This window comes from Calonectris borealis, chromosome 4, assembly GCF_964195595.1.
Source record: "Calonectris borealis chromosome 4, bCalBor7.hap1.2, whole genome shotgun sequence".
NCBI lineage: Eukaryota > Metazoa > Chordata > Aves > Procellariiformes > Procellariidae > Calonectris > Calonectris borealis.
Genome location: NC_134315.1, coordinates 41,445,981 through 41,471,195, shown reverse-complemented (window position 1 = coordinate 41,471,195; position 25,215 = coordinate 41,445,981). Strand labels below are relative to the sequence as shown.

At 36.2% G+C, this 25,215-nt stretch overlaps 1 long non-coding RNA gene across 1 annotated transcript; it reads left to right on the top strand.

Annotated features, from left to right (window-relative positions):
• The first annotated feature begins 193 nt into the window (after positions 1–193).
• On the top strand, positions 194–13,433 carry LOC142081937 (uncharacterized). Its single transcript, XR_012673515.1, has 4 exons — positions 194–217; positions 5,581–5,729; positions 6,155–6,192; positions 10,321–13,433. It is a non-coding gene; the product is annotated as an uncharacterized LOC142081937 (long non-coding RNA).
• Positions 13,434–25,215: the final 11,782 nt, after the last annotated feature.

The following is a 25,215-nucleotide window of genomic DNA, read 5'->3' as shown; positions in this document are numbered from 1 at the left end:
TGTTTTGACATTGGAAGCTAACATCATTTTGAACAGTCACAGTTGTAATATTTTCCACCTTAAGATTATTTGGCATTACAGTTATCTTTCCAAACACCTCATGCCACCTATATTTCCTTTTCAGTTTCTTTCTAGGATCTTTTTTAAACTCTGTGTGGCGAAATCTAAGTAGTTCACTTATAATTCTCAGGCAGCAAAATACACTTCTTCAGGAAAGGTATTAAATCTGCAAAAAATGATAGTATGTTGCTTCTGTGGTATCTAGGCAGATTTCTGTGCGATAGAGGTCTGTGTTGTGTTCTTTGTGGGATACTTAGGGTGATGCAATCAGTACAAAGGTACTAGTTAAAACACTTGTGACTTGAATGTTCCAAATGGGGAAAAGAAGGCATGAACTTGATAGAACTGTGATATTCCTTCACTTGAGCATCCTACAGCTTATTTCATGAGGTGTAGTAAACTTAGTAGCTTTGTTTATGCAATGTGACCTTATCTAAGAGAGAAAGATGATATATCTATGGTTATAAAACTCATCCTCTTTAGGCTCTATCCAGAGCAGATGCTTGATTTGGAAGTAGTGAGGCTTTTTTACTATGTGGGAGAAAACTGCTCTAATTATAGGTTAACAACAATAAGCAGTAGTGTGGAGCACTGATGTTTTAATACAGCAATGTGTGTTGTTTTTCTCCTCCCCTTTACCTTTCCAGTTATCATAAAGGACGCTTCATAGGCCATAAAGCAAAATAACTTGATGATAGGCTCTGGAATCAGCAGAAATATAATTTTGCCAACGTTAGGTTTATAATGATTAATTTTTAGCATAAGCGATATCAAAGAATATTACGCATCAGGGTATTTTAATCAAAGACACAATTATATTTCTAAAACATACTGCAAGGTCATCATAAACTTTCACACTTTTTGTCTATTCTCATCTTACCTGGAGTTGCTGCACTTCAAGTGCATGTTGAAATATGAACTGGATTAAGAGAACTGCAGTTAGAGAGCCTTGAATACTTTCCAAGAATGCTGAGAATAGTTTCACAAAGCTGAAATTTTTGGCAGCTTAAGGGATTTCCTCCCACTGCTGCTCATTCCCATCTGACTGTGCTACGAACTGCATTTTGTAACTGATGTGACTTAAGTATACTCTTCTGAAAATACATCATGAGGGGTATTGGTTTTTTTTGGGTATGGTATTTTTTTTTTTCCATTCACATCATTTCTGTGATCCAGCTTATGACATTGCATACAAACATTTGCATCTGAACTTTCAGTTGGAGCACCACGCTGTGGTGTCAACAACTAACTGGGCAGCAGGAGAGAGAATGGGTCAAGTTAGTATTTTACTGCTGAAGGATTTGTTCTCTGAGCCCATAGTGAGCTAGAAGTGAAGAAGTTTCTATGCAAAGTCCCAATGTACCTATTCATGAAAACTTGTTTATTGCATGTTTGTTTAAGCTATGTTTGAACTGAATGAAGGGGCAAATGTGTGTCTGAAAAAACATGGAAAATAGAATTAAAGGGAATCTACATTTTGGAATTGAGTCAGTTTCAAGTGTTAAAATAGCTCATTTTATTACGTGTGCTTCTGACTTTTTTGTTTCCCTCCTGGCCAATTTTTGTGGATTTAGAGGCATATTTTTTATTGTGTTTAAAAAAAAAAAAAAAAAAAAAAAAAAATTCTCCCCTATTGCTATGTAAAATGACCATAAAATGTACAGGCAAATGCAAAACCAATCCTCAGGGAATATATTTGGAAAACTTTCGTATTGTGTTGTAAACATATATGCACACATAAGGCATTTAAAATAATGTTTCATATAGGTGATCACACTGTATTAAAAAATGTGAAACAAATCTTCCTCTCAACCTTAGTTTAACTGTAAAGTGTAAGCTAGAGAATATAATTAATGTAGTTAAAGCATTTCATTACTATCAATATAAGTGAGTTTTAATATACAAAAAGACTCTCTAGTTATTTTTACTTGTGCGTATTTGCTTGTTTCATAGGTGATCAAGTTGAATGTACTATGCCTTTCGTATCATACTGGCTTATGATCTGGGATTACATAGAGTCTTTATCCCTATATCGTTGCATAAGTCATTTATAGCAACTTCTTTATGTCTGCTTTCTCCAACTGTAAAATTAAGTGATTCCCCTTGTTTTCCTCCTGAGAGTATTATGTGGTTTGGTTCATTGTTTATGCCCACTTTAAGAATTACTTAAGAAAAAAGCTAATGGAAAAAAATGTAGTCTGGTTTTAAGAGTTCTCTTAATTGAAACCATTCCATTGGAACCTATGGAAGTAACTAAAGGTGAGTTCATGAACTTACTTGAGCTTATGTATTAGTAGTAACTTAAGCTCCAGCTTCTTGTAGTTATAAAATTAGTTGACAGCTGTCATAATTTCAGATAAAGTAGTTGTGCTTTTGTGTGAACTACAGAAAAATAGGTGCTGATATGGTGGGAGATTGCTAGCCTGAATACTTAATCAAATTCCTTTTTAAGCTGTGATATAGCAATTTAAGACCAGTAACTCAAGTATTCTGTAGGTTTTTTCGCACATCACTGTTGGAACATTTTTGTATTCTCTATATTACATATAGCCTTTTTCATGAAGCTGTACCAGCAAACAATTTATTGCTCTTAAGTATTTTGTGATTGAATGTCATATTAAAACCTGTTAAAACTTTTCATTTGAAGCTGACTTTGACTTGCATAATACTGCGTTGATGCATTGATCATAAATTGTCTTTGGTATAAAATATCCTCATATCTCTACAGAGGGAAGGGATACAATTGTTATGTTATTTTAGCATTTAAAAAAAAAAGCAATTGTTCTAGTGATTGGGAGGGCACTGAAAGAGATTAGTGTGTCTAGTTATTTCATAGTTGATTAGTTATTCATAGTTGATTTCACGGCCTTGGCTTTGAGTGAAAGTATTTTTATTACAGGCATGGCTTTGATATACTTTTGGATTTTGATTTAGTGAGTTTTCTGATGGTCTTGCCCCCAACTTAAAAGATTGACATAAATATATACTAACTAATACCGATCTAGAACTACAAGAAGCTGCAATGATCTGTAAATGTTCTGGAAAGATTTGTGAGCTTTGCTGTACTGGTACAGTTTCATCTTAGCAACAAGTTAGATTAATCATCATCATGAATCACTTCTTGCTTAAGAAGAGAAGCTGTCCTGAGTAAAGAGCAAACTGAAGTCCTAGCAGAGATGTTTAATGGCCTTGAAAAATGTATGCCCAGCATATGGAGGTCTTTCCTGGTTGCAGGAGATTATTCTGCATGAGATAAAAATGAAACTACAAGGGAAGCAGGACAAAGGCTCTGGATGAACCAAAAGCAGGTGTCGGCAGGATGTATTTTATTCAAATAATGCTTAAAAAGTTAGGTTCACAATGTAGTGTGTCTGACAATCAAGCAACATGAAATACAACGGGAGTGCGTTTAATTAAAAATGTACTAATATTGAGAACCATTTGAAATTAAAACATCTGAAATGAGTAGGGAAAATACACTGTAGTATGATAAATACAATGGAATAACTCTTTTCATGACCAAGGCAAAATGATTATTACAACTTAATCTTCAAAGGTGATGTGTGGAAAGAGAGGAGATGGTTCAGACTCCTAGACGCCTCAGAAGTTCAGCAAACTTTCCACTGGTGAGCAGTGATGTAAAAACGAAAATGTTTGACATAATTCTGTTTTGTATTTGAGGAAAAAAAATGAGGCTGTATCCCTTTGGAGGGATCTTTGGGACTTGGAATCTGAATTGGTGTTTCTGTTCAAAGCCTTTTTTTTTGTTGTTGTTCCACTTCCAGGATTTAGGTAATCCCCTCTGCATTCTCCATGTTCTCATCAGAACACTTTTAGCTCTCTATTAAAACAAAAATATCAAAATCTCATGCTTTAGAACATAGCCAGCAAGGTCAAGGAGGAATTTGTGTCCAGTACATGCATGATTGGTGAGTTGTATTGAAGGCTTGGGGGAGATGGAGTGGGATTTTTGTTTCTCTAAAAAGATATATTGTCCAATGTTCATTGCTAATATTAATTGATGCTAATATTTCAATACAAATTTAATGCAAATTTTAATATAAATTCTTTATTGGTATGTTTTTCCTCCTTTGCCAACACCCATACTGACAGCTGTCCAGGGTCAGGGTCCCCTCTGACTCACAGATGGAGTGTTGAAGATCTCTGGTATTTTACTTTCTCTGCTGCATGAAGTCGATTTTTGCTTTCTAGCCTTGTTTGGGCATATCTCAGCTAATCAGACAACCACCACTGCAGAAACTTGTTGGAGGCACATCACTTTTGATAAGCCAAAACAGGCAGCCCTCTTTCCCATGAGGTTCTGCCCTGACCCTGTGTCTGTCTCTCTTAATGAATTGGCTTATCTATCAGGAAGCTGTGCACATGGAACAGTGTGAACCGGGTCAGTTCAGCTGGGAGGAGACCAGATGCAAGAGAGAAGCAGATTTCGGCCAAACTGGCTAGGCACAAAGGCACAAAGACAAGTCAACACCGGAGGGAGAGGACAGGAGTAAGCAGTTGGGGGTACCCAGGAGTGAGCGTGGGGTGGGTATCCTCTTTGGCAGTGACAGGCCCTGATATTGTTGCATTACGATATTTACTGCACATCAGTTTTCTGGGGACTAAAAATCCCTTCACTACTAAGGATTTTCATGTTAATAGCTTGCCTGCACAGGTTAATTTGCCTTTTTTATGATTTATGAGGTGAGTGAATACTTTGGTACTTGGTCTCTTATTATAGTACCTCCTCAGAGAGGCTCTTCCCAACCTTCTTTAGGTCTGCTGTGGTGATTTTTGAGTGCTGTAATGTTTTAGGGTATATATGAGGTCAGACCTAGTATCACAGATATCACAGTCACCTTGAATACAATGAGAACTAAAGCATTGTTGGTTTTTTTTTTTTTTCCGGGGTTGGGGTGGGGAGGAGGTTTAGGTGTTACTGGCCAGCTGTAGTTGTGTGTTCTGGTATATGTCTATATTTTTCTTTTCCTGTCTTAAGAAGACAGCCATAACTACATGGCTGTGTAATAATAAAACATTGTAGTAGTAAGTGTAAAATTAATAAATACCGTCATTGTTCCTAGCTCTATAAAGCACACAAAACACTCTCCTTTGATTGGTGAATTAGTAACATTCAGTCACTTTCATTAATCTTTAAATATCTTCCAATGATTTCTAAACTATTTCATTTTGTAATGGGGTGAAAAAGGAGAAATAAACAGATCGTTAAGGAAAACCAAGTAAGAAGCTCAAATAATGCTAAAATAATGATTAGTACACAAAATGAATTATTTTCAAGCCTCTGAAATAGAGCAAAAGGAGATCCAGCCATTCCTTATTTAGGTGCTTTTGGCCGTATGGTTGAACTGATGTAACAGATGCACGCTGCTTAAAGATCCTAGTCCTTTCCCCATGGTTGACTGCAAGCTTTCACTCACTCTCTTATGCCTTTTCTCACCTCAAGAGAACTGTTCCAGAGTTCCATGTTTCGTCTCCAAAATGAGTGTTTTGACCCTGCAGGGAACCATTACAGCCGAGCACCTATGCAGGAATGGCAGGAGTTCCTGAGAAAAGCAGCAGGACCAGGACCAGGTTGGCTTACCAGAGAGTCAAACCATACTGCTGCAGCAGCTTCTCAGTGAACCTGTTGTGTGTCTTCTCATTATCAGGTATCGTTGTTTGTATACTTTATTCTACTCCAGCCTTATCTACTGTGTAAGTCTGTTTCTGTATTTTTCTTGCAGGCTTTTAAAAGTGCTACAGGTTATTTCATGTGTACTGTCCCAGTACTAGGAAAGTAATATTGCTTCAGCAAATGATTTCATAGACCTTTAGTCAATGTGAGGACGGAATGTGACAGTCAGTATCTTGAATCTTGTACAAATCTCGGACCTGTAAATGAGAGGAGACAACCTAATTTGACAGGTTATTTAAAATTGCATGGATGTCAGAGAGGGTTTTCGGGCTTTAGGTAATAGACCTTTCAGACCTGTGCTGACCCTCAGCAGCACACTTTAGCACATAGCTAACTTTGAAGACATCCACCTCAGTTAAGTTGTCTTGATTACTCATTTAGCTCTTTCTTCGTTTGCAGTGTCTTCTGCATTTTTCTCACAGTATGAGTCCCATCAGGTATGCTAACAGTATTTATTTCTGTTATGCTTATGTATTTAATTTTTGAAGGGGGAGAAGAACGATTGGAGTTTTTTTGTTGTCTACCTGAGTGAGCTTTAATGTGGACACTTAATCCCCAGGTGTACTCAGCAGAGTAAGCTAGCTCGGGTGATCTTTGGTCTTTTCACTGTAAGTCCATTTAAATACAATTGTAACCATAGCCTATGTAAGCATACCTAAGTTATCAGTAAATTAAGTAGCTCACGTCCTGACTTGTTACCAGGGCTGTAATATTGAGGTCAGCACAGGCTATGAGACCCAGGAAGTCTGTTGGCTGGAACATGCCAATCTCTGTTGCTGTACCTGTGCTCTAGCTGATAACCATGCTACTTCGATAACTCTAGTCTTAACAACTTGGGCAGCAGCATATACATCATTAACTGAATGTGGGATCTAAAGTTAAATGGTGTTCTCAGTAGTTCATGTTACGCAGTTGTAATATCCTACGTATCCCACAATGATTGTTATTATGTGTATTTTTTATGGGTTTTCCTGTGGGAACTAAAGCGAAAAATATGCTTAAAAATATGAAAAAAAAAAAAAGGTTCAAAACATAGCTTAGTTTAATATTAATTTTTAACAGAAATGGTAAAATCAGGTAAAGAATAATCCTTGCTTACCCTTGAGTTTTTTCATAACAACTTAAAACTAACGAGTTTTTGCTAAGCTTGAACTTACCTGAATTCAAGATTTCTATTCTAAAATAGGCTCAGTGCTTTCCTGTTAAAAATTCATGTTGTATTTGGAGTGATTTAAGGAATAATATCCTGTTCCATGTAAAGTAAGCCCGCTATTCATGCAAAAATAATGCTTTTAAATCTGAACTTTAAGTCAGATAATTTACTAGAGTATCATTCTATTTTTATTGCTCCAGTGTTAGTCATTATACAAAATAAAAAGTTGACTCCTACTGCAAATAGAACCTATAGCATGTTCCTCTAAATAAAGCATATAAATTATGATACGTTTTCTATATTAATGTAGTTCATTGGCAAACGTAGACAGATGTGTCTACTATAATATAAACAGTTTAGTCTTTAAGCTATATTTTTTTCATAGAAGATTGACATTTGCTGCTTTTTGCAGATAACAGTAGCCAACATTGTCTTATCAGGAAAAAGGTTAGCTGCAGTTCTGTAAGTCATAGAGAAGATAAGAACAGCTTTGAATAATGGAGCGATAGTGCGAGTTTGCAGCAAGGCCTTTGTGTTTGAGAAAAGGTTAAAAACTAAAGAACTTCCCAATAAGCTGACAAGATCAGCCCTTTTTCTGCATAAAAATTCTCAATAGCTTAGAAATACGAACTTCAGATAAACATGTTAAATTATGCAGCTTATTATAAAAAGCTTAAGTTCTTAAATTTTAAAATTATAAAGCTGTCTGCAATATAGAGGATATTTCAAAATTGTGGGGTTTTCTTTTTAAGAGAAATTCAATTTTATTTTCACTTTTTATTCTTCATGTGGGCCCTTATTTGTAACACTGAGCCTGCATTGCAGATATAATCACTATAATTTGTGTAATTTTTTCTAACTTTTAAGAGAAGATACCCAAGAATATTTTCTTAAAATCTCTATGGAAATTGCTGGTTTGCATTTCTTGCATCTCTAAATGTGTATCTACTCCCTCAAAAAGAAAGATTTTCCTGATGTCAAAGACAAATACACTATTGCACATAATGATGGATAGACGCAGTTAGTTCCAGCTCTCTTATTATCATTACTAGCAGGTAAGTCACATAGTCCTTATCGTAAGTTCAGTTAGAACTATTTTTGTAGCTGAAAGGGAGATTTAATCCCCTTTCTCTTCCTTTCCTCTGCTTTCCTCACACCCAACCTTCTAATTTTTTCCTTCTTTACAAATCAAAGCTATGCTTTTCTGTTTCAGAAACTGCTTCTTGCATTTAATGTCTGGAATACATGTCTGGGAGAAGAGAGAAGAAAGAGCTCGTAGTTTTAGCACTGGTAGCAGAAGCAGATTCTCCTTTCTAGTTTTATCTTCATACTTCCTGTTGTTGAAAATGAAAAGAAGAAAAAGATCAACACTGCCCATATTTTAGGATAAACAGAATTTGTGATTATTTGAAAGAAAAAGAATCCAAAAGCAAGAGCTTTAAGAAATGCCAGAAATACTGTTTCCAGCCATATTATTCTAATATGGTTTTGAGCGTACCTATTACTTTAAGCCCTTGCATTATCTTCTTTGAATAACATTGCACTTAAGCTCATCCATTTTTCTCTCTTTCAGTAAGGAAGAAATTATTAATCGTGTTTATTACAGTATCAGTTGAATATGTGAGTACTTTGCTTGCCAATATTTTTTTATGCCTTGCATTTCAGAAGGAGACAGCTACTACTGTGATGGGTTTTGCGTTTCAGTGTATCTGCAAGAAATAGAGGGAATAAACAAACAGTATCAGTCAAGTATCATAGCAAAAGTGCTGCCCTTGTTACCTCATCCTGCTGTGTTGGTAGAGATTCTACATCACTTAGGATGTTTTTCAGAAAAGGGAGACCACTGTGGACTTTCTGCAGGCACTTGCAGAATGTGAACCATGAGAGAGATGACGGTCTAGAAAAGGTAATGTTGGGAAATATCCCAGGGAAGCAGTAGTTGAGCATACTAGTAAAATTGTGACTATATTTGTATAAATTGCATGACTGGAGAGAAACAGTAGAGGCAAAATACATAGACAATAAACTTCAAGTATGAAAACAATGCTTGCAGAACATAAACAGGTCAGCAGGCAACTAGCAAGGGTATTTCCAGTGTTATTTAAAGAGGTAAGTGTTAGTCTGGGATTCTGTATAAATCATATTCTCATCTTCCGTTTTTTATTTTCTGTTTGAGACCTGAATTCTTCATAGCAAAATGTAATGTGTCTGAGATTTTCAAAAGGGGCTATTTTGCCTCTTAGACCCATCTGTACATCCAGTATCTCACTTTTGGATGGGGAGAATCAACTCAGAACCCATCACTGCAAAGTTAGAGTTGTCATAGATCTTGTTTTATGTTTTTCAGCATTGAACTTTGTCAGCAATATTTTTCATTCAGGTAGAATTTTCAGTAAATTTTTTTTTCGGTATTTCTCATCTTAGCATTCATTTTGCTGAATGTTATCGCAAAAATTATCATATCACAAGATAATCACCTCTTCCAAAACATTTATGAATAGATTTGGATTTGATATTTCTACTTTCTAGCGGTAGCTGCTCACCTAAATCTGTGAAAAGGAAATCTTTGTCCTAACAGTCGTCTTGTAAGTTTACTTCAGCTTTTTGTTGCCTTTTACATTTTGTTTCCTGCTAGCTTTTCTAAGTTTTTACTGGAAAACAGTGAGCCTATCAGTATGTTATCTGACTTTTAACAAAATGTCACTCTGGAAATTTCAGAGAATTGTCTGAAAGAAAAAATAAAAAAATTCAGGAATGTCTCTTACCTTCAGAACCTTTTCCAAATTACAGCCGTATATCCATATATTTCTCTTTCTTTACCTGTTCCCCCGATTTATCCAGGCAAAACAATTTTATCTTTTCACTTCCTTCTTACCTTTCTTAGGTCAAACATTGGGTTCTTTTTGGCATGTTAGCTCTATATGTGTTGTGATCCTTAATGGAGGATATCGGAAGCATAGTATTAAACAGAAATTCTCACCTAAATATCCCTTTAAAATGAAGATGCTGAAGAATGCTTCTGCTTCTCCTTTTGAGTCCTTTGAGAGTATTGCATATCTAATGTTTATATGATGTGAAGAAAATTAGACATTTGTCACAGAAAAGTGCAAAAATACAATATAGATAAACTTGACGGATTCTTAGGAATGTGCCTACCTCTCACAGAATTGCAGAAACTGCAATTTTAAACTGAGTGCAGCACCCTTCAAAGGCAACTTAATTTCATACTGTTAGTGGTGTAACATAACTTATTGCTTGATACTCAATAACAGCTTTAATTTAAGGGTAGTGATTTTACATTTAAACTCCCTTAAAAAGATAACCACCTTTAAATGGACCCCTCAGCTCACTTAACTTAAACTGTCTGTTTAGTATGAAAGACTTTATGCATATTTTTTCCTCTTTTTTTTAGGTTTCTGAGGCCCTCTGCCTGGTACTAAGCTTTAACAACTTGTCTGCCTGAGACCTTAAGGCTACTCAGAAGTCTCTTTGACGAAATTGAGGAAGATTCAAAGCTACTTATTACATAGCTGAAATTGCATCAGATGACCTGTGAGAAATAGGTACCATTGCAAATTCAAGTTACTGCTAAGATTCCTGTCAGCAGAGGCAATCATTTCAGCCCTTTCTTGCAAAAGCAACCAAATAAAGTATTACTCAAACATCTGTCAACAGAGACTTGAGGGTCTAACCCTCAGCTAAGCTAGAAACCCATAATGAATGACAGCTGGTTCAAACTGCTTCTGCTTACATGAGGTTTCAGCACTTCTTTGATGTTATAGGTAGGTCACATTTGTGACAATATAATTTTCTAGAAATAATCTGTCCAACATAATTTATGCAGTCTGTTTAACTCTTCTTTATTAGGCTACTTTGTTATTTATCTTTGGATTCTTAAAATGCCCTGCATCCGAATGTATCGTGTGTTTCTTTGAAACTGCTCAAACTTGCTGTGCTAGTTTTTACTTGTAAAGCAAGTAAGTATTTAATAATTTCTGAGGTAAGCAGAAGCCTTCTGATCTGCTTTCCATACCCCTGTCCTGTAGAATCCACTTCCTCCCTTTTCTAAAATGGTAAATACTCCACTATTTTTCCATAATATTCCCTGTGGCTTCTTCCTCCACTTTACTTTAATGTGCGTACTTGCTATTCCAACCTCTTATCAAAGGGCTGGGTTTGTTTCCTTTAGATTCACCTTCTTTTTAGGTACTCAGATGCTTCCAGAGGTTTTTCAAAGCTCAGGTTGATCTAAAAGTTGAGAGCTAAGAAAAACTAAGATTTCACATTGCATTTCCAAATGGGGTAAAAGGCGGAAGGTGAAGGGCTGTTTTTAAAAAAATAGTGGATAATCGTTACTTCAGTTGCTGCTGTTGACTAGAGATGGGATAGTTCGTTTACTTGGAAAAAGCATAAGAAAGGCCATTAACAATTGCTTATAATGCATGATAGCATCTTATAATTACTACTATTCTACTAGTAATAACCTGAAGCTTAGTGTTGTCTTGGAGGGGAAAAAAAAAAGTCCAAATCCCACAGAGAACAGGATCTTTGTCTCCTTGGGTTTTTTTTTTTTGTACTTTTAAATGGTGTTACTTCTAAGAAGCTTAAAAATAAATAACTAATAGTTAACCTGAAGATTTTTTTACACTGCTGATCATTTTACTGTTCAAATTTTACTTTTATGGATTTCTTACATTGCAGAAAACCTGTGTTTTCTCTTTTGTAGCCTTCCTGTAAGGATCCCTGATTCTTTGTTTCAAACTGTTGAGAACAGTTTAAATTGCCAATTGCTTAAGGAGTGAATCTCTCTCGTGGTATCACAAGGGAGGATATTTTTTGGAAAGTGAGTCCTTAATTTCTCAACCTTGTAATTAGAAATCCTGAAGAAACTAGGATCAGGGTTAGGTGTCTTACATAAAACTGTCACCTTCCTCAAGAAGGTGTAGAAAGTTTTTTGTGGGTGGAGAATGATTAGTTGGTGTGGAAAATCTTGTGTAATGCTAAGTAATACCTGACTGTTCCAGGGATCTTTTTTTAATGTGTATCCACACTAAGATGTTTCTTCCATGTTTGAAGGTGAGTTGGCTACAGCAGGGCCATGTTCTTGGTGCTGAGGCCCTGATGGAGATGTGACCCTAAGAATTGTTGACTGACTGTGTGTAGGTAGATGATTTTTTCTTTGTTTGTTTATTTTCCAGTGCCTCCAACCCTACATTCATTTTTTTTCATATCTCCAGGTATTGTTTTAGGTTACCCTGACCCTTCTTAGCATGCGTGGTATGACTTCTGGTAAAAACCTGAGGTACACTGTAAGAATATCTGAGTTTTTTTTTAAGAAACTCTAAAAGTGTTTTAAAAAACTCTATGGATTTTATGCAGGCTTTCGGCTTTACTGTAATTTTAATTAGGTTTTCTGTATGGCTTTCTTACTCGAAAGCTGCATGAGATTTAAACTACATGTGAATTGTACTTCTGTGTGCTGAGTGGCTTTGCAATTTTCTGCTATTAATAAAGTAGCTTGAACTATTCCAACCCCTACTTTAACAGTGACCTCTTCTTATACTGCGTTGTTATTCAAAATTCGCTAGTGTCTATTGACTTACTTCCTAATGACATAAGAGCTACTGCAAGTCTCCCTTATATTCAGAAGAGAAAACAGATCATAACTGTGATGTGTCTGGCAAGCTTCTTTTTTGAATGGCTGTTCCTGTAGATGGTACAGTTATATCTTTGCTGGTGCAAAATAAGTTTAGTAACATGTAAGTTTTGTCATCTTCCTCACACATGTTAATAAAGTTGTATTTTAAGCATGGAAAAAATGTCACTTTTCAACATAAAGTATTTTTCTCCCTGAAAATGTTCCACTTCTGATAATTGCTGAGGGGCGTATAAATCCATTTCTAAATACAGAACAGATTGAAAACCCGAAATTGGCTACGATAAACATGTTCATGTAACTTTGTTACCTATTCTAATGTACAGTTTAAAAAAAAAAAAGCCACAAAATCCTTTTTTCAGTTTTTTCTCCTCTGTTTTTCCCTTCAGAAAAATAACCACACTGGTAATAGCCAGCCAAATTACTGATGTGCAGTACTCTCAACAGGTTTTCTCCCTTTAACATTTAGTACAATTCTTACTATGTTCTCAAGAGTATAATTTACATATTTACCGTAGATTTGGAAGACATTATTCACATTGTGGTACACTCCTGTGATTAAATCATGTGAATAATAGGTGTCAAGCATACAGCAGGTCTCAGTCTTGCTGACTAGTTTTCAGAATTGTGAAGGAAGAGGAAACTCCAGAAAGTACTGCTGCCTGTTCATGTATGCATATGCACCCTAGTCCATTTTCTAGAGCTAGAAAACCTGAACTGATATAAAAATCTGAAATGCAGTAAGAAAATTGGATGATTAAATTATTTGAACCCTAGACTTGGAATTTGATAGGCTAAATGCAACATAGAACCAATGGTAACTGACAAAAGTGCATTGGCAGATAAAATGTAAACAGTATTTCATATAATTTAAGGGAAAAAAGGTCCAAATTAGTCTTTGTATTTAAGTACTTAAAAATAAAAAAAAGTCAAACTTGAAGAATCATTAGTTTTACTAAAGCAAATATCATTGAATATCTATTGAGAATAAATCACAATGATCAGAAAATAATAACTCTAAAAGTAACAGGACTATTTTGATTCAATGAGTTACCTAATAGTGGATGTTTTACTGGCTCCAAGTCTTAAACTCCCAGCATTTCTAGTGGAAATCTCCATTACCCATCTGTTGTTCTGAGGTAAATATAAAAAGAAATATATGTCTCTATAAATATATAGAGAAAGCAATCTGTGATCAAGGAAGGTCTTGGCTCGTGCGAACAGTATATGAGCATTATTCAGGCAGTCTACCCCAGCCCTGTGTCCATAGAGCATTTAAGTTAATTTTCCTTCAATTAAGTAAACCTGAAGTATATCACTGAACCTTTACCTTCCTGGAATTGAAGCATAGCACATAATGTGAGTGACTGAGTTGCTTGCTAATTGAAGCAATCAGTCAAGATAATGAGGGAGGATTTTCTAGTGAGTGGTGGGGGGCAGGGGAGACATTCAGAACCTCATTGAAAGTAGAAACATGATTAGTGAATACAGGCTTGGGAGGATTTGTGTTAGGGTTGGCAGTGAAGAAGTTTTGCACTCTGCACTCGGCAATGATGTTTGAAAAGTTCATTGTTTATATTTGTTACGCTGAGCCGTTTTACACTCTCACTAAGCATGTTTTTCTTATATATGGCAACCACAGAATAGCTATTGACTTAAATTGGAAGAGTAACTGCAAGTTCTAATTTAAACTGAATTGTTACTTCAGGGTGGAATTTTTACTTGCTTACTGTAGTTCTTACAACTAAGTAAGATCTGGATGGTGTTCAGCCCTCATTTATCACTTTTGCATACCCCTTTTACAGCTGGATTTTCAAATCTGGTTTTAAAGTTCATTTAACATGCCTTCCAGAAAGTAAATATGTCAGTAAGTTTTGGTTTATTTTACATACTCAAGATAGTTTAACTTACTACAAACCTATACTGCATTCAAACTTTATTCAGAGTTGGTCAAGACTAGTTTCATTTCAGATTATGGAAAGTGATTTAGAAACACCTGGAGCCAAGATTTATATCCTTACCTAAATTCTGAAAGCACTGTGTTTTTATAGCTCTGTAGAGGAAAGGCAGGAACTGCATTAACACTTGTTAGTGCAACAGCTAATGCAATGCTGACTAGAACTTCAAAAACCTAAATATTAATGTTAAAATGTTAAAAAAAAAAAGGGGGGGGGCAATAAGTTTAAATATTTGATGTTTAATGAATGAAATTACTTTTTCTCCTTTAAAAAAAAAAAGTCAAGTTTTAAGGCGTTTGAGGGACGTTATAGTAATGTGAACAACGCTTGCTTCTTTATTTTCTGTTGATTTGGTATTGAAAATAAAGACCTCAAATCCTCCTAAAAGTTATTTCACTGGAATAAGTATGTGCAGATTTTAAATCCTCACAGATTATGTACACCACTCGGAGACTTGGAAACTGATTTATTTCTCAAAGAATTGAAATATTCTTATTGAAAGTTACCTTGTGCTTAGCTTTTTCTTGTAGCAGAGAGATTCAGGCTCAATATGTTGGAAATCCAGGTTTCAAGTTGCAAGGATTTGAGAACATCTAACTTTGAGTGCTTTTGTATAGTAATGCTATATCAATTGGAAAATTTGTGTCTGCGTAAAGGTGTACTGATGTTTAAATCCTTCTCCAGAGATGATGAAAATTACACTATGTGTGGCCTCAGGCCCCATAATCTACACTGTGTAATTCCCTTGCTTAAAGTAGATAGTGGAAGGCCACTAGGTTTCAGCACTCCAGGCTGCTTTTCCAAGCTTTAAAATAGTGCAATGATGCCAACTTTTGCTTTCTTTAGTAAATCTCAATCAGCTGAAATTGTCATTCATCACTGACAGCACTCCGTTCAGTATCGTTTCACTTGAGTTAGGGTGATAAATCATACTATGCAATTTCTCTGAAGAGTACAAAACCGTTCCAACACTACATCTGTTAAGAATATAATGCTAATCTTTCCATGCAGCAGAATGTTGAAGATTTAATCATAACAGCACCATTTAGACGTGTCCATTAATGTATTTGGATATTTTAACTAAGAAAGATGGGTTGCTTCCTGAATGAGAAACAAATATGTCTTGGGATAATCTCTTCTATCCAAGCTATTTTCTCTATGAAATGGGATTTGGAGATATACTTGTTTAAAATACCTTCAGGAACTTGAAAGCAACAAGTATTTCCAGTATTTCTACAGCTGCGTGAAATGTTTTGCACATAAAAATGAAGGTGATCAATTATGGTTTCACAAAAGGGGCAAGCAAATTCTATTAAGACTGTCAGCAAAAGTTGTTTTTGTAACTTTCTTGAAGAGGGTAAAACTTTTTTTGTTAAAAATCACTACAAAATAAATGAAAATGATGTATTTGATTTTTCATTTATTTTTATAACGACATTGTGATGCATTATTTTTGTCTACCTCCCTAAATATGTTCTGGAGAAAACCAAATTTCTTCAAGTATTGGAGGGAACTGACAAAAGTTGACAAATCTGTCTAAATTGACCATACTCTCTTCTACTGCCTAAATCCCCAGGGCTAATTTATACATTCTGTTGTCTCCCCTCCCTGTATCTTTTTCTCCACTTAGTCTAGTTCGTACTATGGATAGGTCTTATTCCTTTGCAGCCAATGTGACATTAGTTCTCTTTCCAGCTTAAAGAACTGATACATGTTTTAAGCCTCATTTTATTCACTGAAGAGATATTTTTAGATGCTTTTTGTAATATCTAAGTCTTCAGGTTCTGTTATATTTAAAAAACCCTCAGTGCTCATTTTTACCCCCTTCAGAGCATCGATTCAAAATCTGCTGAAAAGCTTTATTTGGTCACAGTTCAGAGAAGTGTTTTTTTCCCACTTTTTTTCCCTTTTTTTCTTGTTCTTTTCTGAACGTGCAACTGTCACACAGTAGTACCATTTGAAGATTATGTTGTAATACTTATGGATGATTTCACACTCAATTTTGTATAAATGTTGAATACTGGATCGCAGGATAATTCATTCTGTGCCCAATACAAGTCTTTTATAGTGGCTTTTCCTGGTCATTTGGCGTAGAATTGGAACATGTAAAATGAGTATCGATGGACTGGGCAGGGCAATTATCAAGAAATTAAAAGTGAATGGGTTTCAGAAAGTATATTACAGCAAAAATGAAGTCTTGTGATGAGGGAGAGGCAATTTTTGTAAGGCTATGTCCATCTTGGTAAGCATTGCAGCACTGTAAGACTAGACCTTTAAGGTGAAACAGTTGGTAATGTGGACTTAGTGTCCCCTGCGGTGTATACTTCGCGTGTTTTGATTTGAGTTAGACCGACCTGATCTGGCCCCATAGACTGAATACCTAAAAGTAGTTTGAATGTTTTAGCTGCGCTCCACTCCCCCCCCGCCCCCAACAATTGGCAAACTGTTGTTTTTGTTAAAGCTGACCGATTTAACATTCCGGAGGTATCTGTAAATTTACCAAATATGTGACAAAAAATTAAACAAATCCAGTTCTTCTTGTGAGGCTAGCATGCAGTCAGTGGCGAATTAATTTCATATGTATACTCTATCATCTTATCATGGTTTATACTTTTAATTTCACGTTGTGACTTTAGCTTGGACAAAATGATGAGCATTGGCTTAATTTGCAGGACTGCAGACTGTTATAAAACATTTTCAGAGAGAGATATTTTCTCTATTTCTCAAAATTCTATGCTTATAGATGCCTTGCTCTTCTTGGCATATGTGTTTGTTATTCATGTATCTTTCAAGAACTGAATTGTTTTCACTGATTAAATTAAATCATGATATGTTTTCTCCCATATGATGATTATTTTTAAGAAAGCATCCATCTACTTTTTTTTTTTAGTAACATCAGGTGTGTCTTATCTCCTTTTTGGGATATGAACAAAGATGTTTGTCTTATAAATTAGAATAACAGGAAGATTCAAAGAAGCTATTGAACTAAATTTGAAGAAAGTTGGCATCAACTTAAATTAGGATGCCTACGTACAAAGCTGTCTCTCAAAGGCCACCAGAATTCAAAAGAAACATTAAAATGAAAATTCAGATAGGCCAGAGCTCCACAGATTGTACATCTATTTGTGTCCAGTCCTAACTAGTTCTGAGAAGCATTTCACCCAGTCAATATCTAAAACCAACCAGCTCATTTATGGTAATTTTCTTGGGGCTTCATCCGATAGATGTCCTCAGAGACCACTTACTGCACTGATCTGCTTGCAAGATTGGTGGCAGGACTTGCCTTTTGTATTATGGCTTAGTAGTTTCCTCAGTGGTGGGAATGCAAATGTGTCTCCACTTTCAGGGATTGTCCTAACCACCCATCTGTAGAGTAGTTGACATAAGGAGCATTTTTTTTTCCTGCTTCGCAAAACTTTTCACTTCTTATTGCATTATACGTACAGTTATAAGGTAAGCAGTCTTGGGAAAAGCAAGGGGTATGTAACCTGTGAGCTCCCTGATGGCTAGACCAGAGTTTCATAGTTTTTATGTCATTGTGGCCCAGACAATTTCCTCTGGATTACTTTATAAACATCATCACCATGTGTGTTTTAAAAGAGGAAAATGTCTCCCTTCCAGTAGTATGTAGGTACTTGTAATTTGGAGAGTGTTTTCATCTGTGATCCCAAATAGGGAGAGGTATCTTACTGTAAGTAAAACACCTAAGCCCCAAAGAAGATTTTTTTTTTTTAATAAGAGTTTTCTATAATTGGGTCATTTCAGGGAACAGCTTGAAGGAAGGAGTGGCAGGGGTCAGGGAGAAAAGGCATGGGTACATCTTAAACTGGCTTTGCTGACTGAAGACAAGACAATGTATCATGTAACTACGCCTTAATACAGATGTTTGGATTCCTTTGTATTCCTTTGAGGGAGGAGCTGGTCAAGTGCTTAAGCAGTTCTGCAGTACCTCTAAACTTTTTAGACGTGGAATTATAATTTATTGGACTGTGGAGTCCTTCACAGGTCCTGTCAGAATTAAGTACCCTCAGCAATACAAAGGAAATTCATTGTTGTTATAATTTATTTTAATACTTTTGCATATAGCCCCAAACATAAGGCTGCATGTTGTCCTAACCAGCAATTAAGGTATTAAAATAAGGTTATAAGAAAAAACCAACCAAACAAAAAACCCCAAACAAACACCCCCCCCCCCCCCCAAAAAAAGAAAAAAACCCCAAACCAACCTTTTACATATAACTCAAAATATAAGAAGTACTTTGGAGATAAATCTGTGTGTTACTTCTTCCCCTCCTCCAAGAATAGCTTGAAAACAAAAGCATAAATTCATCACCCTTGGCCAAAAAATTCCTATTCAGGGAAGGCATTTTGCAGGGAATTAACTTGTCTCCCCGCTACTGCATACCAGGTGCTTTCCTGACTTGAGACCTCTGTCAACATATAAATACAGAGGAGAACAGGTAAGATTGTAAAGTGAGTTTTAAATAATATCTTAAAGTAGAAGGATGGGAAGATGGGGGAAAGCTACTTCAGGAAGATCATTGTATGATAGATATCACTTGCATGCGGTATGTGTGTGTATTTGCTGTTATCCATCTTGGGCAATCCTTGCCAAGAGAGATTATTTGCATCAAATTACTTTCCCCTGGTTTACTTTAAAATTAAACTGTTTTATTCATTTTATCTCTATGGCATAGACCCAATTAAAATGTGGATGCCTTTATTTGTGGAGAGCGTGCTTTGTTCATCTACTTTTTTCTGAACCGTTTTATGTTTTCTTTTTAACTTCTCATTTTTTTTAGTTGTCTTTTGAACACATGCTCACCTGCTTCAATGGATCCAAAACTACTAATAAAAACACCCCTAAATATATAACAGATGCAGAAGTGAATATAAGTGGAAACAGTTGAATAAGGGAAGCAGACCCAGAGCTGTCATCAAGCTCTTCACAGTCACTAGATTTTTTTTCACCTGCTCATGCAGTGCTTGCTCAAGACCTGTTGGCAGTGACTATGTATTTCATCTCTCACCAGCTTTTTTTCTCCACCTCACAGGCTTTTTCTGAGAGTTTGTGACTATATTAGATTCATCTTTAAATCCTGCTAAATGTGCTAAACAATGTAAAGTGGTTGCCATTAAAAAGACAAATTTATGTGCTGCTAATATTTTAACTAGGGCCTCCTTCTAAAGTTTGTCCTTGGAAACTCTCTGGAATCCTTCCAGCTTGTGAGAATCTGGTGTGGAAGGGAGCGTGTCAGCTCAGTGAGGATTGTACTGAAGGGCTAGGAGTTTATTGGTTTGTTTTCCTGTATAAACAAAACACATTTTGGGAAGAAAGGCGGAAATGCCATTTGGAAATGTATTTTATGTAGTGTTTTGAATCTGACATGTGGTACTCTGAGACATACAAAACCTATTGAAAATACCATGATCCTATGTGTAAACTTGAGAGCAAAAGAAATGGTATTTATCTTTCTTCAAGAATGTTTTTGAAAGCAATTGATGCTCGCTGTTCTCCGACACATTCCACACACGAGGGTTGTGTTTACAGAGATTTTCTAGATGCATGAATAAACTTGTGGCCAAGAGGACTTTAAACAGGCTGCAGAGAAGTTTTGATTTGGTTACAAAAATAAGGACTCCAGAAATCATTGCCTTTCCTTCCAGGAGTGTTCTTGGAACCCATAAAATGCACCAGGCTTTGTTGCCTTATGTACTTTGTGGATACAAAAAAGAAAGTAGATGCTATCAAAACAAGCTTACAATCTAACAGGTGATTTGAGAGAATAAAATCAGCTACTTTCTTCATTGTGATCTTTATCTCCATTTGTTGATTGTAATAATGTAGTTGGACAGTAAACTCATGGTAGAAAGACCATGGCACACCGGCATGATTCTATTAAGTTAAAACAAAACACTTAAATGAAACCGAATTGACAAATCCTTTTTAAGTTCTGCCTACGTGTCCTACAGTGCTTTCTGGTACGATGCTGGGCAGTGAAATAAGTTATAGACACAAGCATCTTTTTAGAAGGTTTTTCAAGGACGTGTGATCTGACTGTCTCTGTCAGCAGCATAGAGAACGCATCCCCAGTTCCCTACCAGAGGGTACAGACAGAAAAACCACCTTGGTCTCCTTCCCTTTCTCTGTCCCCTTTCCCCTATCCACATGAAGTGAAATCATAGAATCATAGAATCATAGAATCATACAGGTTGGAAAAGACCTCTAAGATCATCGTGTCCAACCGTCAACCCAACACCACCATGCCCACTACACCATGTCCCTAAGGGCCTCATCTACACGTCTTTTAAATACCTCCAGGGATGGTGACTCCACCACTTCCCTGGGCAGCCTGTTCCAAGGCCTGACCACTCTTTCAGTAAAGAAATTTTTCCTAATGTTCAATCTAAACCTCCCTTGGCGCAACTTGAGGCCATTTCCTCTTGTCCTATCGCTAAATGCAGCACTCCAGCAAATAGTCACAGTTTTTTTTTCCCAGCTAAACTAAGCAATAGCATTTCTGCAATACATTGGTGGATTTCAAAGGTGTTTTGTAGTTTGTGGTGTTGATTGAATTGATTTATCCGTGTTCAATATGACTGTTCCATTTTCTTTCCAGAACTGAGCTACAGGGTCCTCTACTTTCTATTCCATGAGACCTCTTGAAACCACACATCTTTGTTTGTCGTGCAATCTAGTGATTACTTGCCTGTACAGAGAGAGTAGGACAGTAGTGCAAGTTAGTTTGGTGGTGGCTTGTGAAACTGCTGTTCTTGTTATACTGTGAAACTGCTGTTCTTGTTATACTGCGCACTTTCTTTTCCCCTGCTGAATATATGCCTTTAAATATAAAGTTCAAACTAGCTCTGCTATAAAGAGACCTGTTTCTATGTTTGTGCACAGATGCTCTGTATCAGGCATACAGACAAATTAAAAGTAGAACCTAACTTTGTTTGCAGTCTCATTAGTTCTGTATGGTTCCGGTTTTAAATATGCATAGAAATAACCATGCACTAAAACATATGGATCCAAGTGCTGACCTCAGTTACATCACTGTAAATCTAGACAGTAGCTGTTATCATTTGGATTTATGCTAGTGCTATTAAAATAAAGAAAGGGAGTGATTTATTAGTGTTGAACAGAGGTTTCATGGCCATGTCAGTCTTGCACAAGTTTATAAGGTTGTCTAAGTACCGATACTCACAAGTTTAACTCTATCTTCTATTATGTGTAAAGAAGTCTACGGCAGGTCATTTATTGCACAGTAAGTGAATGGTATCTAAGAGTATATTAATTAAAAGTTCTGTTATTTGAGGAAATGGCTTATTGGATTTTCTTTAAAGTCTCGGAGCTCTCACACAGTCCTTAATTCAACTGAATTATTTATTTTTTTTACTTAATCTTTTTGTTTGATACGTGTATCACTATTGCATGAGAATATCCTTGGCTCAAAGGAAGAGCATTATCAAGAGAGTGAGCATGTTTGTAATTTCTTTCAGGGATACAGAGGTGCAGGTGTTCTGTGTGATACATTTTCTGGCCACCTGCAGGAATTATAATCCACATTCAACAACAAGAAGGGGGGCACAGTGAAAACTTGTTTCAGGGGTGGTGATCATGATTCAGAATTGATGCTGCTGTTTGGTCTATTCTTGTTTTCCCGTTCCCAGCTTTTTGTTTTGTTTCAAGCTGTACTGAAAATGAGATCGATAAATAGATTTGCATATGAAGAAAGAATAAAGAATAATATAAGAAGAATAAGCACTTCAGTCTATAAAAACTTTTGTCTTAGATAGACAGTTTAAATATTTATTGAGCATAAAATACTGTGATCTTATGTCTTTTAAATAGTGTCTAAATAAATTAACATTGTAGGATATACTTAATCACTACATTAATGAATGCTTTGAACATTGTAAACATTCTGTAATGTGCCAAAATGAGACTCTTGTGAGAAAACTGGCAGTAAAATAATTTGGACTTAGAAGTTACAGAAAAGACAGGAATGACTGCTCTTGTAAGGCCTGATACTGCTCCACTTAAGTCTGTGGCAATAGTATCTTTTGCAGTAATCACTGACACTCTGAATAAACTGTACAATTTCTCTTAAAAAGAGCACCACAGTCATTTCAGATTTAGGAGAATCTGAAGGCTGAAGCTATATTTATGGACCTGAGCACATCAAAATCATAACTTTCAGGAGGAATGCTTTAAAAATAAATCCTTTAAAGAAGGTCCCTGATTTCTGCATCCTGAAAAACTGTTCAATGTCCAAGAGTATAGCACTGAAGGAATTCGGAGTGTGTACCGTAGTGCCACAATATAAGCAACGTGTAGAAAGTAGGGATTTTCCTGAGGTACACGTTAATAAGTGCAAAGTCAAGGCCCTAAAGCAGCCCAGAAATATTTAGCTCTCTTGATGTCTATAGCTTTTCAGAATAGATTCCACTCTTTCTTACGTGAAAGTGGTTGTTCTCATCTTGATGTGCATATATAAAACTTCTATGAGTTCTCAAGAGTCTGTGAGAAATTATGCAAGTATACTGTGAGGAACAGGGGCACAAAATCCCCTAAAGGTTGATGTTAAAATAATACAGAGAAATTGTGAGCTGGTCAAATCCTTATTGAACAGAGCATGGAACTGTGGTCTTTTCAGACACACAGAGTTGATAGCTCTAAAATATTAAAGTGATTTCTGATGTCCAGCTCTGAGACAAAAAAAATAGATGTTCAGATTTTTATGTATGAAAACTGGACTTACAGAATAATAATGGCCATCCGGAGAATGCTGCACATTTGCAGACCTGCCATTTTCCGTGCTGGTATGCTACCCATATGATTCAGTCTGCGGTTTTGAGACCACTGAGTCTGCATAACAAAAGCTCGTGTTCATCTGGTCTCTGAGTAGCCTACCTCAGCGCTGAGTACACGTGTGGCAGTCAGGACTTGTCTTGCAGGATGACTTTGCAATCAGCTGTCACCGTTTGCTCTTTGTGGCACAGCAACTTAATTCTGTTCTGTTCTGAATTAAAGAAAAGCATTAAAGATGTCCTGTAGTAGTTTTAAAAGTAGGAAAACATGTAAAATTAGCTCATCACAACATTTTGCAAATGCCTGAGGTATCCCAGTCTGTCCATACAGGCATGATGTGCTTGCTAGAGTTATTTGACAGGCAAGTATGCAATATATGTTATATCATGTCCAGGAAACAAGTGTCTAGCTCTTTGCCAACCTTACTGATATTGTGCCAAGTTCTGTGTTTGAAGTGGAAATGATTTGCTGAAGATTTATTTATGTACACTATTAAAGCATGTTATACATTGGTCAAGACAGATAGAGAGATAGCTGGCATATTAAGGTACAGAATGTATATTTGGTCTTAGATCTGCCACAGTTAATGTGTGCATATATATTTTTGTGTACACGTTTGAAAAGATTGAATGTTTCTGTTAAGTAATTATTTTCATGTTTGTTATCATTTATTGAAATTTAATAAACAGATGTTTTCAGAGTTTCTCACACTTTTACCTAGATTTATTCTATCTTCATTTAAAACTCCCCCAAACTCTATTTCCCCATCTCTTTCCTCTCTTGCACTGAAAATCCCAGGTTGTTAGGAGTATTACTCTAACCTGGGACAATGATACATTCCCCAAAAGGTCTCTGAGTAAATAACTTCACGGTCTTGAGATGCTGAAGAATATCAGACATATGATTTATTAAATAATATTTATTTATTAAAAATAAACCTCTGACATACAACTTTCTTATTAATTTTGTTCTTGTTTCTCACAATTGGAACTGCAGCAGGTGGGGATGAAGGTTTCTGAATTGGGCCAAGAATGTGGTGGTGGTACTGCTGCTGTCCTTGAAGAAAAGCCTGAGGAGGCAGGAGGGGAGAAGACCAGGATGGGTAGGGACTAATTCACATCTTTACATAAGTAAATGTTTAGAGTTATTTCCTATAATCATAAATACACAAGCAACTTTGTACTTACTGTTTTTAAAAACTTTAATATAGTACTTGTCTGTGGAGGCAGACGTTTTACCATTTCACTCTATTTTAAAGCACATTGACTTCTCTGTTTTAACAGACGTGCAAAACTGGGCAGATTTAATAAGCTATGCAGAGGATGCTCTTACATTTGCAGGATAAAAACACAGCCTATTTTTGATAGAACTGCGCTTCTTGCTAATGCAAATGCCAGCTCAGCCCAGGAGCCCTTAAAGAAATTAATGCATTGAAGGTCCCTATCCAACTAGCCTCTTACGGGTGGAGAATTACCTGGGTTTTTTTTGAGTTTTGGTTTGTTTTTTTAGATGCATTATTGCAATAAAAAAAGCTGGATTTTGTGATTGGAAATTGATCCCCTCTCCAGGCATGTGATCCTTATGTCATAAAGATGACAAAAAGAGAACCAAGGAGAATCTCCATCCTTTATTGGATGCAGGGGGGAATGTTGCCACCAAGGATGAAGATAAGGCTGAGGTACTTAACGCCTTCTTTGCCTCAGTCTTTAATAGTCAGAGCAGTTATCCTCAGGCTACTCAGCCCCCTGAGCTGGAAGACAGGGATGGCGAGCAGGATAAATCCCCCATAATCCAAGAGGAAGAAGTTAATGACCTACTACGTCACCTGGACGTTCACAAGTCTATGGGACTGGATGGGATCCACCCGAGGATACTGAGGGA